The sequence below is a fragment of the Lagopus muta genome, chromosome 3 (assembly GCF_023343835.1).
Source record: "Lagopus muta isolate bLagMut1 chromosome 3, bLagMut1 primary, whole genome shotgun sequence".
NCBI lineage: Eukaryota > Metazoa > Chordata > Aves > Galliformes > Phasianidae > Lagopus > Lagopus muta.
Window position 1 is genome coordinate 68,522,281 of NC_064435.1, and position 15,309 is coordinate 68,537,589.

Genomic DNA, 15,309 nt, shown 5'->3' on the forward strand with positions numbered 1-15,309 from the left:
CTGATAAATAACCTCATTTTCATTGCAAAGAAAGTTACCATACAGTGTCATCTACCTCTGTGATTTTTCAGGTAAGTCATCTTGAAAGAACTCAGTGATCTTGATAGAGTGAATTGCAAACTGACTCTAGATGTCACCTGATGTAGTTGGGTAGAGGGTGGCTCCTGAGATCATAACTTTGCACCTTGTTAGGCTGCAAATTCAGGTACTTTTCACCATGTGCATCATGTGATGAAGGTCCTACAATATATATTCTCTGCTGTCAGGTTTTAAAAGGCCCTCGGAACAGGAAAATTAAGTTAGTGCTTTGCATCTATAAAAATCAGTCTACTAATGAAGGAGTTATGTGAAAATGCATTTTGCTGAAGCTAATATTTTTTTTACTGTTTCACGTGGCTTCAAGTAAGATTGCTAATCCACTGAAGACTTTTTGTCATCTGATATCCGTATGTCACTGAAGCCGCTATGTTCTCTTTTCTTGGAATTAAAAACAAATTATTCTATTTATGGACAATTGCACTCTTTTATTGCTACTGGTGCACATTCTTTCTCTTCAGATACCTAATTAATCTTCAAGTGTAATTTCTATCGCATCCATTTATCACTCTATTTTCTGTTCTTATGAGAGCTGTGTTTTCTTTCTCAGACCTTATCAATATTTAAATTTTGAACATTCAGATTCTGTTAGTGCATCAGGTTAGAAAACTACATGACGTTTTGCTTTATATTTTGACAGTTTAATCAAGCTGTATGTTTTTTAGAAGAAGACATAAATGCTGTCCCAATCATTTACGATTTGGCAGAAATCCTGATGTCAGACAGCCATTCTGATTTGTGTCAGGATTATTGTCTGCTTTGTACCATATAGACAAAATTCCAACAGTTTTGCTTTGTAATCATTTGATAGTTCTTGCACATTATGTAATATTAATTCAATCCTATTCAGATGCTTAAGTTATATTTTAAGGGGGGAAGGCAAAAAATTATTTGAGTTCTAAATTATTTGAGTTCCATAATTTGTTATTAAAGAAATTTGATAATAGTTTCTCCCTTTCCTTTTTTTTTTTTTTTTTTTTTTTTTTTTTTTTTAATACAGTTTAAAACACTATCCAGTCCAAATATCTCTTTATATTCTGTATGTTAGTAGAAAGACTGTGAAAAAAACTACAATCAGAGCTGGTGAGATTGCATTTTCCTGGCATATATTCTAAATATGCATTATAACTATTACCATCAGTCTTCAATTAGATTAAAAGAAACGAATCAATGGGAACTGACTAAAAGGAGTTCTACAGTACTTCATTTCACAGAATTTGAAGAACAATTTTCATTTCTAATTCATGTCTTATTAAAATGCTTTTAATTTCCTTCTCTCTCACAAGGAAGAAAAAAATGCATAAACTAGATTTATCAATATGATACAATCAATATGATAACTCTTTTTTCCTTGAAAAATATCCCAAATCATAGTAAAATAGTAAAGTAAAATTTTTCAGCAGTGTGTGGAGACAGGACAAAGGGAAATGACCAGAAACTGCAGCATAGGAAGTTCTGCACAAATATGTGCAAGAACTTCTTTACAGTGAGGTGACGGAGCACTGGAACAGGCTGCCCAGGGAGGTGGTGGAGTCTCCTTCTCTGGAGATGTTCAAGACCTGCCTGGATGCCTACCTGTGCGACCTGCTGTAGGGAACCTGCTTTGGCAGTGGGGTTGGATTCAGTGATCTCTGGAGGTCCCTTCCACCCACTATGATTCTGTGAAAATAAAGCAAAGAAGAAAACTAGTCTTTTAGGCAAAGGCTTAAAATCAAATCAATTGGATAGTGTACAACCTGTTCTGCCCTGGTGAGATCACATCTGGAATATTGTGTCCAGTTCTGGGCCCCTCAGTTCAGGAAGGACAGGGAATTGCTTGAGAGGGTCCTGCACAGAGCCACAGAGATGATGGAGTGGAGCATCTCCCTTACAAGGTGAGGCTGAGGGAGCTGTGTCTTTTTGGATTGGAGAAGAGGAGACTGAGGGGTGACCTCATTAATACTTATAAATATGTGAAGAGTAAGTGCCAGGAAGGTGGTGCCAGGCTCTTCTCAGTGACTTCCAATAATAGGACAAGGGGCAACAGGTGCAAACTGGAATATAGGGAATTTTACATAAATACTCGAAAAAGAACTTCTTCACAGTAAAGCTAAAAAACACTGCAACAGGCTGCCTAGAGAGGTTGCAGGATCAATTCTCTGAAGACATTCAAAGCCCGCTTGGATGCATTCCTGTGTGACCTAATCTAGGTGTCCCTGATCCAGCAGGAGGATTGGACTAGATGATCTTTCGAGGTCTCTTCCTACCCCTGACATTCTGTGATTTTGTGAAAATGTATGTGTGTGTGTCAGACTTCTTGAATTCTCAAGACAAATACTTCATGTCAAATGCTAGTATTTTCTTTTTTTTATTCTAATAATCTGTGAAAAAACTTCTTTATGTGATATACTGATTTCAGCCAAGGGTTCTACAGGATCAGGACAAATGCACAGTTACAAGATGCATGCAGCTTCATTTTGCTCAGCCATCTTTTCATGGTCAGTCATGAGGAGTCATGCTCTGGGCAGACACTGCAAGTGTCTGCAAACTAGTGCCTTAGAGCTCTTTTTCTCTCTCTTTTTCTCTCTATTTCTCAGTGGCAATCCTGGTTCATAGATATGGCTGTGCTCATCAGGGCTACTGAAGCATTGTGCGTATCAGTCACAATTTTCTTACTCCCCCTGCTCCTTTACCATGTTTTCTCTGAAATGCTGATGGACGAAAACTAGGCCAAAATCTGATGGTACAGAGCCATCACACTCCTCATATAGAACATCTGGAGGTGTTCCCTCTGTAGAGCATTCAGTTATAGACTGTTTAGACCAATTTTAAATCAATTCATTCATATCCTGCTGACCATATAAAGTACAACTGAGGCAAAACAGACCCCAAACCATGGCCCATTAATGTAAATATCTGAAAGGTTCTTGTTTTTCATTACAAAGAGGATAAATAAATCAGTACTTGAGAAAAGATATTTTCATAAAATGGCTGTTACAAGCTCAAGAATGATAAAATAAGAAAGCCATTCCTCCTGTAAGTGGGCAGCCTAACAAAAACCTTTCTTTTTCTTCCTTTATATTCTTTCCCATTCCTCCCTCTACCTCTTCTTTCTTCTGCTCATCTAATATCTAACACAGTGCTTTTCAGGCAGCTCTTCCCATGGCTCTCCCTGCACACAAACATTGAATTACAGGCGTGTAGAGGTTGGAAGGGACCCGTGGAGATCATTGAGTTCAACTCCCCTTGCTAAAACAGGTTCCCTACAGTACTTTGCACAGGAAAGCATCCAGTCAGGTTTTGAACATCTCCGTAGAAGGAGACTCCACAAACTCTATGGGTGGATTATGCTCTTGTCTGCAACTGTTGCCCCTTGTTTCATTGCTGGACACTGACAAAAAAAAAAAAAAAACCCCAGCCTGACCCCACCCACTCAACTACTGTTCATTAGGTATTTATAAGCATTGATAAGATCCCCTCTCAGCCTTTTCCTCTCCAGGCTGAACAGTCCCAGCTCTCTCAGCCTTTCCTCATAAGGGAGATGCTCTACACCCCTCCTCATCCTTGTAGCAATCTGCTGCGCCCTCTCTAGAAGTCCCCTGTCTTTCTTGAGTTGAGGAGCCCAGGGAGAGGACATGGTACTCCAGATGTGGCCTCACCAGGGCAGAGGAGAGGGGGAGGATCACCTCCCTTGACGTGCTGGCCATGTTGTTATGACTTAGACCATTGAGATTTTCCTGGAGTTAAGCTGACCTGTAATAACTATTCCTAGTGCTTTTTATTTCATACAGCTAAACCACATCACACTACCCAAAAATTCATAGTCATCTTCCCTCAATGGGAAACCATCCTCAGTCCTTTACTGAGGACTGCTGAAGAACCTGGCATATCTCTGAAGTGAATTCTGTTTAGAGTAAAAGTTTAATCTAAGAAACCTCTAGAGGTCCTTTTCTGCTGTAATTTTTCTATGATTTTTACAGTGAAGCTTTAACCTAGAGGCCTGCACTGAGTATATGTAATATTAAGAGCATTATGGAAAAAAGCAATACAAAGGAGGAGGATTGTTAATAGGTTTTGACAACTGCATAGGGGTTGCACCAATTGTGCAGTCCTCTCCTTTTCAGTGTATTCAAAAACAGTTTAATTTTCCTAATACTATTGTGCTCCCACCACTGACATAATGATCTGCAGGCTTGTAGTTAGAAAACTGAAGGAGAATAGTGAAAATCTTTGCAGCTGTCGCATTCAGAAAAATTTATCAGTTTATAATTACCGAAGCAAGCAATGTGCCTTTTATCAAAGTATTTTCAGCAGCCTTGAAAGACACATAACCAAAAGAAAAGAGTTTAAGCTTTGAAATAATTTTCCTTAGCCAACCCCTATGTACAGCAGTTGTTTAAGGCAAGAAAACATACTGTTTCTATAAAGCAGATGCTATCAAAACCAAACGAGGATAAAAATGTACTCAGACCAGAGACTGGAAAATGCTAGAACTCCATGTGTTTGAGGCAAGAATTATTCCTATAAAGATAGCAGTATTGCCTTTATGTTGTATTCTTGCATAACTCATTACAAATGCATATAGAACCTTCTTCTTTGTTTTATATAACCTTAGGAACAACTCAGGCGGGCTCAAATCCATCTCGGTGCTAGTAAGTAACAGAAATTAACAGTAATTAACAGATCTCACTGCTGCTTGAAGGCTAATTGTGTAATTGTGTAACAGGTAGCTGAAGATTATAGATACAATGTATTACGCTCCTTTAAAAGGGCAGTGGGAGGGCTGCAGGGAGAAGTGTGGTTTCTGTGTCTGGATTGTTAAATTGGAATAGGGAAGGAAGGGAAGTAGTGGAATATTCATCTGTTCCCTTGAGGAAGTGAGCAGATAGATTTAGGAAATGTTTTTTTTCATCTTGAAACTGTCAGGAGGAGGTGTAAAGTAAGAATCGGTGTATCTGTAGCATTGGTGTATGCTAAGATATGTCAGGTAAAAGTTGGGACTTGGCACAAGCTCCCTACAGATGCAGAAGGTTAACACAGTACTTGCTGCAACTAGAAATCTGATGAAGCCTGTTAGATTGAGAGCGGGGCTGGAAGGGACTGTGAAAAGACACAGCAGGAAGAGGGAAGTATGTTTGTAAATCTTTCTGTTTGGAGATCTTTTGGTTGGGTTGTTGTATGAGTGTAGCACCCACAAGGACTTTTGGTGGTCATATTAAGGAACTGGTGCAGGCAGAATTGTGTCAGAACCAGTAAAGATAATAAACAGTGCCAATCTCTAACTTAACTATATTCCAGTGGACATGTTTGGTGGGCTGTGTTGTGCCCTACTAGCTGTGTCTTGGCTGTAATGTGCTATGCCATATCCATGGAAACAAGTCAGCATGTCGCTTCTCCCACAAGTTAGGGGGTGACTGAAATTTGTGAGCAGGAATTCTGTCTTTGTCTGACTTTGTCCATGCCCTCAGAGAATGTTATTCAAACCTGTCTGAAGAACAGAATAAATCAATTTTTGCAGGAAAATACATACCCTTGAATCATCCTGCCATTTCAAACTGAATAAAAGCATCTGTTGTCCACATGAGTTAAATCTGAGCTGTACTGAGTGATGTGAGCATGCAACAGATGTTCTCTCCAAACTCCTGTCTCCAGTACACACATTAGAAAAGTTATTGTGTTTGCATCATCACTTGATAAATAACTAATTTCTCTGTGCAGGCAAGTGGAAAGAACAAACAAAGATTAGATCACTGTTCTATTACAAAGCCACATTATTTAACCTAGCTTTTTTTCTCATCTCCAGGAAAAAAAAAGCACACTCTGAAGATGTCACAAGTCTTTGAGTTATTCAGAGTCTGCATCCTCTGAGCAACTGTCTGAGTATGGGATGTGCTACAATAAATCACAGAAAGCGTGCTAAAAGCGTTTTGGTGATTGTAATTTCTCAAATCCACTTTAGATTTCTGAAAAAGGCTTCTCTGAGGTTTGAAACTATGGCTGTTTACAAACTCGCAATCTAAAGCTTCAGCCTGCTTCACCTGACAGTCCAGCACTTGGCTGTGCTTCATTCCAGAACGTGACTCCCTGTTGAGCATGCACACATTGGGCCTTGAATGTCATGTCAGTGTAGTGAGCTATTACAGCAGGAATTGCTCTGTACTATCTTAGAATGTTCAGAAATCTAATTGACAGTTTTATGATGAGCGTATAATTCTTCAGAGGCAAGTTTATGTAGGTGCCGCCCTCAGAAAAGTTTATTGGACTATAATATAGAAGCACTCGTATTAATATTCCTTGAATACAAAAAGAATTTGCTAATCTTGCTATACTGTGATTGAAAAAAGATTTTTTTGTGGGTAGATGTGCTGCAACAAGAGTTACAGATGTGAAATAGGAGCCTCTAACTGTGTTAAAAGAACAACAATCTTGTGGCATACATGTGGTTGAGAAAAAAAATACTACTGTATAGGGTGACCAGAAAGAGTGAAGTCCCAATATTTATCATGGCTGTTTTATATAGCAGTTATTTTTTTTCATCTTCCAGATGTAACTATGCGGTGAGGTAGCCTTGGCTAACAAACTACAACCTACTGGCTCATGCACTGCCACCAGTACTCCAATTGGATGGGAAAATAAAATAACAGGTATGAGAAGCTCTTGGTTCAAGATAAATACTGACACAACTTACTGTTGTATGCAAAACAAGCTCAGTTTGGTGATACTAGTTTACTGCCAGTTAAAATAGATTTATCAATGAGAAACAGAGACACACATTTAAAAAACCAAACTTTTCCTCCCTCCTTTCCTAGGCTCAGCTTCACTAATTCAGCCTTTTTTACTCCTGCAAGAGACAAAGGGAGGATGGAGAATGTAAAGACAGTACATAGTGTTATACATAGCCTTCCTCCTCACATCCTTGATCCAGAATGTGGAGTCAGGATTTTTTCTTCTGGAACATCTGCTTGTTCTTGTGTGGGTTTCTCATGGGTTACACTGCGGGCATCTTCTCCAGCATGGAGTAGTGCCACACAGGTGTGCATTAATTTTAGTTGCCTTGCTCTTGGTGTGCAAACTACACCTGCAGGTTACTTGCCTAATACCAGGTCAGGTCCCAAAATGCTTGAATGCCAGGGGATGAATCTGTTACCAGGCCACAGGCTACCTCTGCGAATGCCTTCTGTGAAAACAAGATGGAGGAAAAATAGTGTATCTTATAGCAAAGAATAAAAGAGAGACTGTTTCTGATCTGCTTAATAGCAAAGGGATTTGTGTGCTGCTAGACCCTCAAGGAATTTCCTTGTAAATTTTAGTTATCAGTGGAATTGAACCAGTAAGAACGGGCAAATGGAGTTCTTAAAAGTTCAAGTGTTAAATACTTTTTCCTGATGAGGCAGTTAGCTGCTCACGGTCTAGCCTCTGGAACTCAAAATGTATAAAGATTACTCTATGTAGTTATAAATGAGAAATTTGGAAGATTACCTGTATCTCCACACTTAAAAATGGCACAAGGTATTTGTCACAGTCAAGTATTTAGTGTGATCTCAAGTAATCATTGGTGGTTAGTACACCATAATGGCAAAGGTTGTGTAACAAATGTAGTATTTCTTTACTGGAACAAAGATTTGTTTGATGTAGGTAAAATTGTTGGAATAGCATTCTTAAATTTCTGCAAATTGTTTAATGCAATTTCACCTGCTTTTGTGCTAAAGCAATGTTGTGAGCTGTCAGCCTATGTAATGAAAGTAGTTAAATAAAAACTAATAATAAATGAGAAACAACCATCAAACAATTACTGAGGTGAAATCTTGCAAAGAATGTCCCAGTAGGTTTTGTTGAGTCCCAGCCTTTCCTTTCAGAAGCACAAAATCTGACAATTCTCTTCCTAGGCACTTGAAATTCCATCTGTAAAAGCAATAATGCTTGAAAACTGCTAGGTCTCCTTTTGAAATATTGCCCATCATTTCACTGCTTTGATATTTGCTATGAACCCAGCTAAAAAGGGACATAGGCTGCTTTTATCCATTTGCTTTTATCATAGTTTTATCATCTAGATCTTCTCTCTTCCTGGTATTAACGCTCTTCTCTATTTATAGATAGCAATTGTTCCAGATAAGACTTCATTTTGCAACATTAGGAAAGAACAAGCTTTTTTTTTGTTGTTGTTTTTGTTTCTGTCTCTTTTAGATTATAAATAGAAACAGACTTTCACTCACTTGGTGAATGAAACTTTTCTTCTGGACAGTAGGATCTGCAGTGGGGTGAAAATTGGAGGTTCATGGCTCCATTTTCATCCATTTGCTTTGGAAGAAGATTGAGGCACATAGATGAAGTAAAACAGCAATAACCTTCAGCAAAAGCCTCCTAACTTTCAGCAAAATGTAGACAGAAAATGCTATGGGGTGCCCATATCAGCATAGACATAATTTTGTAGTTCTCTCTACCTGTTCTGTTTTGCACTGCTGTTTCTCAGTACTGATAGTCAGGAATTTATCTTGTATCTCTGATGGGGTCCCATCAGTATCTTTTATGATACATTTTCCTTTCTTTCCTTGAAATGCTTTCCACAGATATCACAGAATTGTATTTGTTTTTCCTGCCCTCAATCTTCCTGAGGGTTTGTATTTGACCTGTTGCGAATTAGCTGAGATTACTGGTGTTTTTTTTTATTTCCACAAAGGAACTCCCAGTTCATAGTTTAGATATACAGTATTTTTCAAGTGCATCACCTTGCATATGGTAATACTGATTTCATTCCCATTTTCTTCATTTCAGTCCTTGTGACTGAAATTCTGCTATTGCAGTCCCCCGCAATATGGGATAATGTAATGGATCCCAGTGTAACATACCCAATACATTTTATTGGCATATGTCTTCCTTAGGTTAATGCTATTACTGAAAATACTGAAACAAGTCAGTTTCAGAGGTGATAGATAAGAAACTCCACTTATCACCTTCTACTGATATTATTTCAGGTGTACCTCCTATGTTTCTCCCTTTGTCGAACACCTTATCCATCCTGCAAATCCTGTACTGTCTGATAGTCATTTAAATCACTTTTGGAAACCGAGTCCCACAAATGAGACACACATCCATCCTATACTTACTGTTTCTGAAAAACAGAGAAGGATAAGCATGACAATGAACATGAAAGGTCTGCCAGCCATTAAGTTGAAATCAGCTGTTTAAGTGTGCAATCTTTGAAATCCTGTTAACTTTTGTCTAATTTGCTTCTATTTTATCTATCAGTGAATCAGCTCCATAGCTTAAATTCTACTCTGTATTCTAAGATACTCTTTTTTTTTTTTTTTTTTTTTTTTTTTGTAGTGTTAACTGAGCTACCTTTAAATATAATGATTTCATTTTCAGCTTTTAATGAACATTTTTCTCTACTACATTTTTCATATAGGAGGTTGTTTACATCACATCTAAACTGTCATCCAGCTTTATGAAACTATGTATCCAGAAACTCACAACAAATTCTAGGACTCCTTCGTGAAGGACACACAAAAGAGGTAGGTAGTAATAACTATTTTTGTTACTATTTCTTAAAAAATCATTTGTAACTTGTGGTTTTTGACAGTTCAGAGTTATGGTCTTCTTAACCTGCATATGGACAGTGGCCCTTTTAGAGCTGGAACCCTTTAGGTCAAATAAATCGGAAAATATTTTGAGTTCCTTATAATTTTGTTTGCTTTTCTCAGAGGTGCAGAAACTGATGAGAGGAACATAGATCATAATCAACATGTGGAACCTGCTGTCAAGACAAAAAATATGAACAAAAACCCAAAGCCTTTGCTAAGATGAGATCTTGATTGAAATCCAAGGCTGTCACTTATCTGTGAATTCATCTTGGCCACGCTCTGATTGTCATTTCATGAAGTCAAAGTAGCTTATGCCACTAATGCTTGGCAAGTACTCTGAGCTTCTCAACCAAACAGAAATAATCCCCTATGGGTTTCTCTCACTGCCCTTTCTACATTCCAGCTATCCAACAGACACTTTAGGCAGTTTTACATTTTGAAATTACCTCTTAATCAATGAATAAAGCAGGCACTGGGATGCTCGGCTGTCTCACACCTCTTTCTCTAGCGGGTAACATATTTCTTTAGCAATTAACATCACCTCCACAAGACAAAAAAGTCTCAAAGTGATGTCAGTTTTTAGTAGAAACGTCTGAAATCAGCAAATGCACAGAGAAAATGGTATATGAAAATTTTCCCCCAGCACTTTGTTTGTCTGGCATAACCAGATGGAACGTAGTCAATTGTGCTTGCCAGTGACCTGCCTCAAATCTTGCTGCAAATAATGATTTCTCATTACCCCTGGTGAATTTCAGATTAGGTTTAAAATAACATTATTTCTGCAGCAATATTCCTTTGCATGAGAGAATTCCAGATATCAGCAAAAGTAGAAACCCCTTCTCCCTCACGTAGACAGAAAATTGGAAGGAACTGAGTTTGCTTAGTCTGGAGAAGAGGAGGCTTAGGAGAGAAGTTACTGCTCTATTCAGCTCCCTGTAGCAAGGTGGGATTGGCCTTTTCTCCCAGCTAACAGTGACAGGATGAGAGGGAATGACCTCAAGTTGCACTGGGGAGGTTCAGGTTGGATATTAGGAAACATTTCTTCTGAGAAGAGTGGTGAGGTGTTGGGACAGGCTGACCAGGGATGCAGTGGAGTCACTGTTCCTGGAGATGTTCAAGGAATGTATAGATGTGGCACTGAGGGACGTGGTTAGTGGGCATGGTGGTGATGGGTTGATTGTTGGACTGGATGATCTTAGAGGTCTTTTCCAACCTTGATGATTCTATGATACTATATTTGTCAACATGTAGTGAGGCAGCACATCTCACGAGTGTTTCAGAACTGTAGCATCTCCAGCAAATGTTGCGTTAGGTAATAGAGATAAAATTGATAAAAAAATGCATGAAACGAAAATGGATCTGGAAATTTTTTCCAACTAGTTTCAGTAGCCACAAGGGTTTTACTATACAGAGTAAGCACTAAAACCCGAAATCTTCTATTGAATTTACCTACCTTCCACATTGGTTAGTTTAGCAATACTTTCTGAGGGGATTATCATATACCAAAGGCACTGGAAAGATATCCCAGAGTTCTTTCTCTTGAAGTAAAAGGTGTGTTCTCTCTCTTGAAGTAAACTGCATGCATCCTCATTCACTTAGATTCCAGTGCATTTAAATTTAAATGTACCAGATGTATTTTTTTTGCAGTGGATAAAGATGACTTGAGATTGTTTCTTCCAAAATGTAGCCAACACATCTAGCATATTAAATTTAATCTGTTGTCGTTGATTCTGGTTCTGTGCCACAACAGTAAAGACATTAGTCTCAAGTTCAGAAAGTTTGAGACAACTGCTTGGTATTGTTTAAAGAGTTTCTCTGAAACAATATTTTTAACTCTATCAATATTATTTTTCTTGCTTCATTTCACAACTGCTATACATTAGAATTGGTTAAATTTATAAGCATTTTCATCTCAAACTAATACACCTAAAGGAGACGGGCAGCCATTTCTCAGCAAAGCAGGAAAGGAAGTATTTTATTTTCTTGCAACTGTATGTCAATGCAAAGTAAAATATGAATTCAACAGGTACCTTCATCTTTCCACTCTCTTGTGTTTCTTCCACAATGTCCATTGCTCTTAGTCTTTCTACTCTTCATTTAAGCTGCAGCATTGACTGTGTAAGACAGAAACCAATAAAAGAAACAGGAGAAGTTTCTGTTCTGAGAAGCCATGCATCTCTGTAGCAGGTAGAACTTTAGAAAACAATTTAGTGCTTACAGAACACTGGAAATTGTGTACGAAATCTACAGTGCCTTCATTATGCTTCTAACTAACAGCACTGCAGAGCTTAGGGGAGAAAAAAAAAAGGAAAATTGATGCTGTTTTTTCTACTGTATTTTATAAGCCTGTATTGTAAGGTCTTTTAGATGTTGACTATGGAAGGAGCCTGGAAGTACAGCTGAGCTCTGGGGAGAAAAGTGCTGCACTCAAAACCCAAAGTAGAATTTTTGACATTGCATGTAGCTTCCCTGAGGAGCAGGCAGCCTTTTCTATTTCAGAAGACCAGGAGGAATTGCTACATTTTTAGGGAGTGAAAAACCTCCCTCATCTCGCATTGATTTTTTTTTTTTGACCACTCTGGCCTAATAAACAAGGGAGATACTTTGAAAATATCAAGGCACTCCAGAGAAATTAGATTTCATGATTTTCAGGGCGTGAACTGTGTTCCTGTTCTGTTTGAGTGGCATCTAACAGAAGGAACCCTTGTTCCTATCCGTGGAAGGAGTACTTGTTAATTAAATAAATACACCCTGTTGCTTAGGTATTATAATTTCTTTAAAAGTTCAGGGCATATAAATGGCAAGAAGTAATTATTTTAGGAGGATCTGCAGATTTACAGTTCTGAACACTCAATAAACGCAGTACCACTTTCAAAGATATTGGATTGCTTAGTTGCTCCAGGATTGCTTAGTAGATCCTGCTAGACTTGGGGTCCCAGAAGTAAAAGAGGGACAAAAATAGCAGCTGTGAAGTCTTTGCTTGTAAATTATGTTTGCTGGAGGTTCTTGCCACAACCATGCACAGAATTTAAATACAGAATCTAACACAGATGTTGTCTAAGATTGGTGGTCATTCCTGGTGACAACTGCACTGCAGCTCTGCTTCCCAGAGAGCTAGTTGTGTAATGCAGCAGGACTCTTGCCTTAAATTGTAACTTCGGGTCTTTTACATGCAAAATAAATAAGGTGATTAAAAAATCACTGTCTTATTGGTCTGAGGATAATATATATGCTTTAAAAAAAACCAGTTGTGTTCTCTGCTTACTACAAGTACCATTTGTTCATTACCAAACCCAGCAGCAGGAAAAATCTAAGCACTGTACTTTTCACTGCAGGTGGCTCCAGGAAGGTCATCACTATTGAACTCTAGTTTGAGTTCCTTTATCCAATCTAGCAGCCCCATGTGCATACTTTGAGCATTTTCAGCAGATAACCTGAAGAAGGGAGAACCACAGGCATGTCAGCACTGCTGTCAGTGATTTAGAGCAACAAACACACCTGTGTTCCAGAAATATACACTGAGGTTAACAAGAAGCAGCCAAGTGTATGGATAAAGAGTGAAAGATAGACATCTATACGTACCTGTTCATGACATGGGCCAAGAATGATAGTGTGACTGTTTCACTACAGAACTAGAAGGAAATTGAATGTTGTTACCTACTTTTGCTCATTTCTATGTTCATGAAAACATGTTTAAACTTATTCCATTGTGCAAAGAGGGTACCAGCTCTCTCCCAGAGATGCAATCCTTAAGTGGGCTGACTGACCAGATAGGCAATATGCTTCTCTGCTCTAGAAAACAGTCTTAGTCTGCCCTATCTGTATCTTGATTGGATTTACAAAGTGACTATGGAATGTTGAAACATCCAGGTCATTTCTGAGGTATCCAGGGACACTCATGGGCAACATTTCTGCTCCTTTTAATGCTAATTATCATCTTCAGTCCCATCCCGTGCCTGATCCTGCCCTGGATGCAGTTCTGTATCCTTTCAGTGATGTGCTACACAACACACTATTTAGCTGAACTTGGTGATCTTGCTTAGTACCAGAGTGTCTGAAGTGGTGATCAGCTGTCTCCAATAAAGCTCTGTAACTGCAGTCTTCCAGGTATTACAGGATTAGTTAGACAGGAAGACTCTCAGCTGTTTTGTTTAAGGGAAATTACTTGATAGCTGAACTTGCTGCCCTTGTTGTTTGCTAAATCTCATGGTACATGCCACCTTCAGAAGTAGGTAGTAAAAATGCATCATCTTTTGGAAACTTCAAGCTGTGAAGAGCAAATAGCTGAACAGGGAATGCTGGGCTGCGATGAATCATACATGACCTTGAGCTAAGCACAGATGCTGATGTATTCAAATGATATTGATGAGACTTTCACTTTGAATGAGGCCCTGGATGTTTAGGTTACTCTGATGTATATTTGAGGGAATTTGCCATCTTTGTGAGGGTAGCTTCCCAGCATCCTGCTATAGGAATCCCTATATCTGAGCAACAAAAAGGGAATTTATTTAACGTGCTCTTTCATTTCAATTGTCACATAAACCCTATTTTTGTACATATTTTGGTAGCTAGATGGATACCATTATGAATGTGAGGACTTTGCTCAATGTAATCAGTTTATTTATTGCGGTTAAAATGAATGTTTTGCTATAAGTAGCAGTAAGAAAGCATAGTTTTATGCAAAAATACTAAATACATTGATAGTGTTTTCTCTCTTCTGTGCTTCCTTGGTATCTGTACTAAGCCCTTCTGTTTTATGTTCTAGATACCTTTTGAGAAATAAGAAATCAGTGGAAGCTGCAAAGGTAATAAGCAAGAAAATTGAGACAGGAAAAAATCCTGGAATGATTCCAGTCAGAGATATTCATTTTCATTCCATTTTAGCTGTTCAGATCTTCAAAGTGCAGATATCATATAGTCTGCAGTTCTAATGTGAAAATTCAAGTTACAAGTTTCACCTCTGGTATTTGAGACAGTTTTTTGGGTTTTTTTTCCATTTGAACATGCCTGTCTAAAATGCAGGAACAGTTTTGTTCAAAAGGATTCAGCTGCACTCCTTGCAAAGCAAACAAATGATTATAGTGGAAACTGTACTAAGTGGGAATACCAGCTAGCAAAGTTAGACTACTTTAGAAATAAACAAGGATGTAATAAATACTTTCTGATTTATCCTTTCCCTTTGTTGCATCCTTTCATGTTTGTGTTGGGCGTATCGCATTTCAATTTATTTTACATTTCATGCCCAATTTACCTTCAGTCTATCCCTCTTTGAATTTTTTTGCTGAACTTTCAGATTTCAATAGGAAATTTCATTTTGAAGGCATTTGTTGAGGTAGGAAGTTCCTGCTGAGATGCACTGCTACTTTACTATAGTTTTTTCATCTTAGTTCCAACTCTAGGCCACTCAAAGTGGTGACATGGTGCTATGAATGCTGCCACAAAGAGCTCTCTAATATGTAAATGGCATTTCTCAGGGAAAAGACCATTCCAGCAGAAAACACTATTCATCAGTTCTGAAGGAAAGAAGAAAAGAAGGAAACAACAACAAAAACTCAAAAACCAGCCATGAAAATGATGCAAGTTTGAAAAATTCATTAAATTACAGGTATATGTCCTGTGCAGTGTGGTTACTTTGTTGAATTCTAAGGAAACA

At 38.3% G+C, this 15,309-nt stretch overlaps 1 long non-coding RNA gene across 1 annotated transcript in view; it reads left to right on the top strand.

Annotated features, from left to right (window-relative positions):
• Positions 1 to 14,487, top strand: part of LOC125691416 (uncharacterized) — a 38,355-nt gene extending 23,868 nt beyond the window's left edge. The window contains exons 2-4 of the long non-coding RNA XR_007376119.1: positions 6,620 to 6,719; positions 9,482 to 9,587; positions 14,422 to 14,487. This is a non-coding gene — a long non-coding RNA (uncharacterized LOC125691416). The remainder of the gene's footprint in view (positions 1 to 6,619; positions 6,720 to 9,481; positions 9,588 to 14,421) is intronic.
• Positions 14,488 to 15,309: the final 822 nt, after the last annotated feature.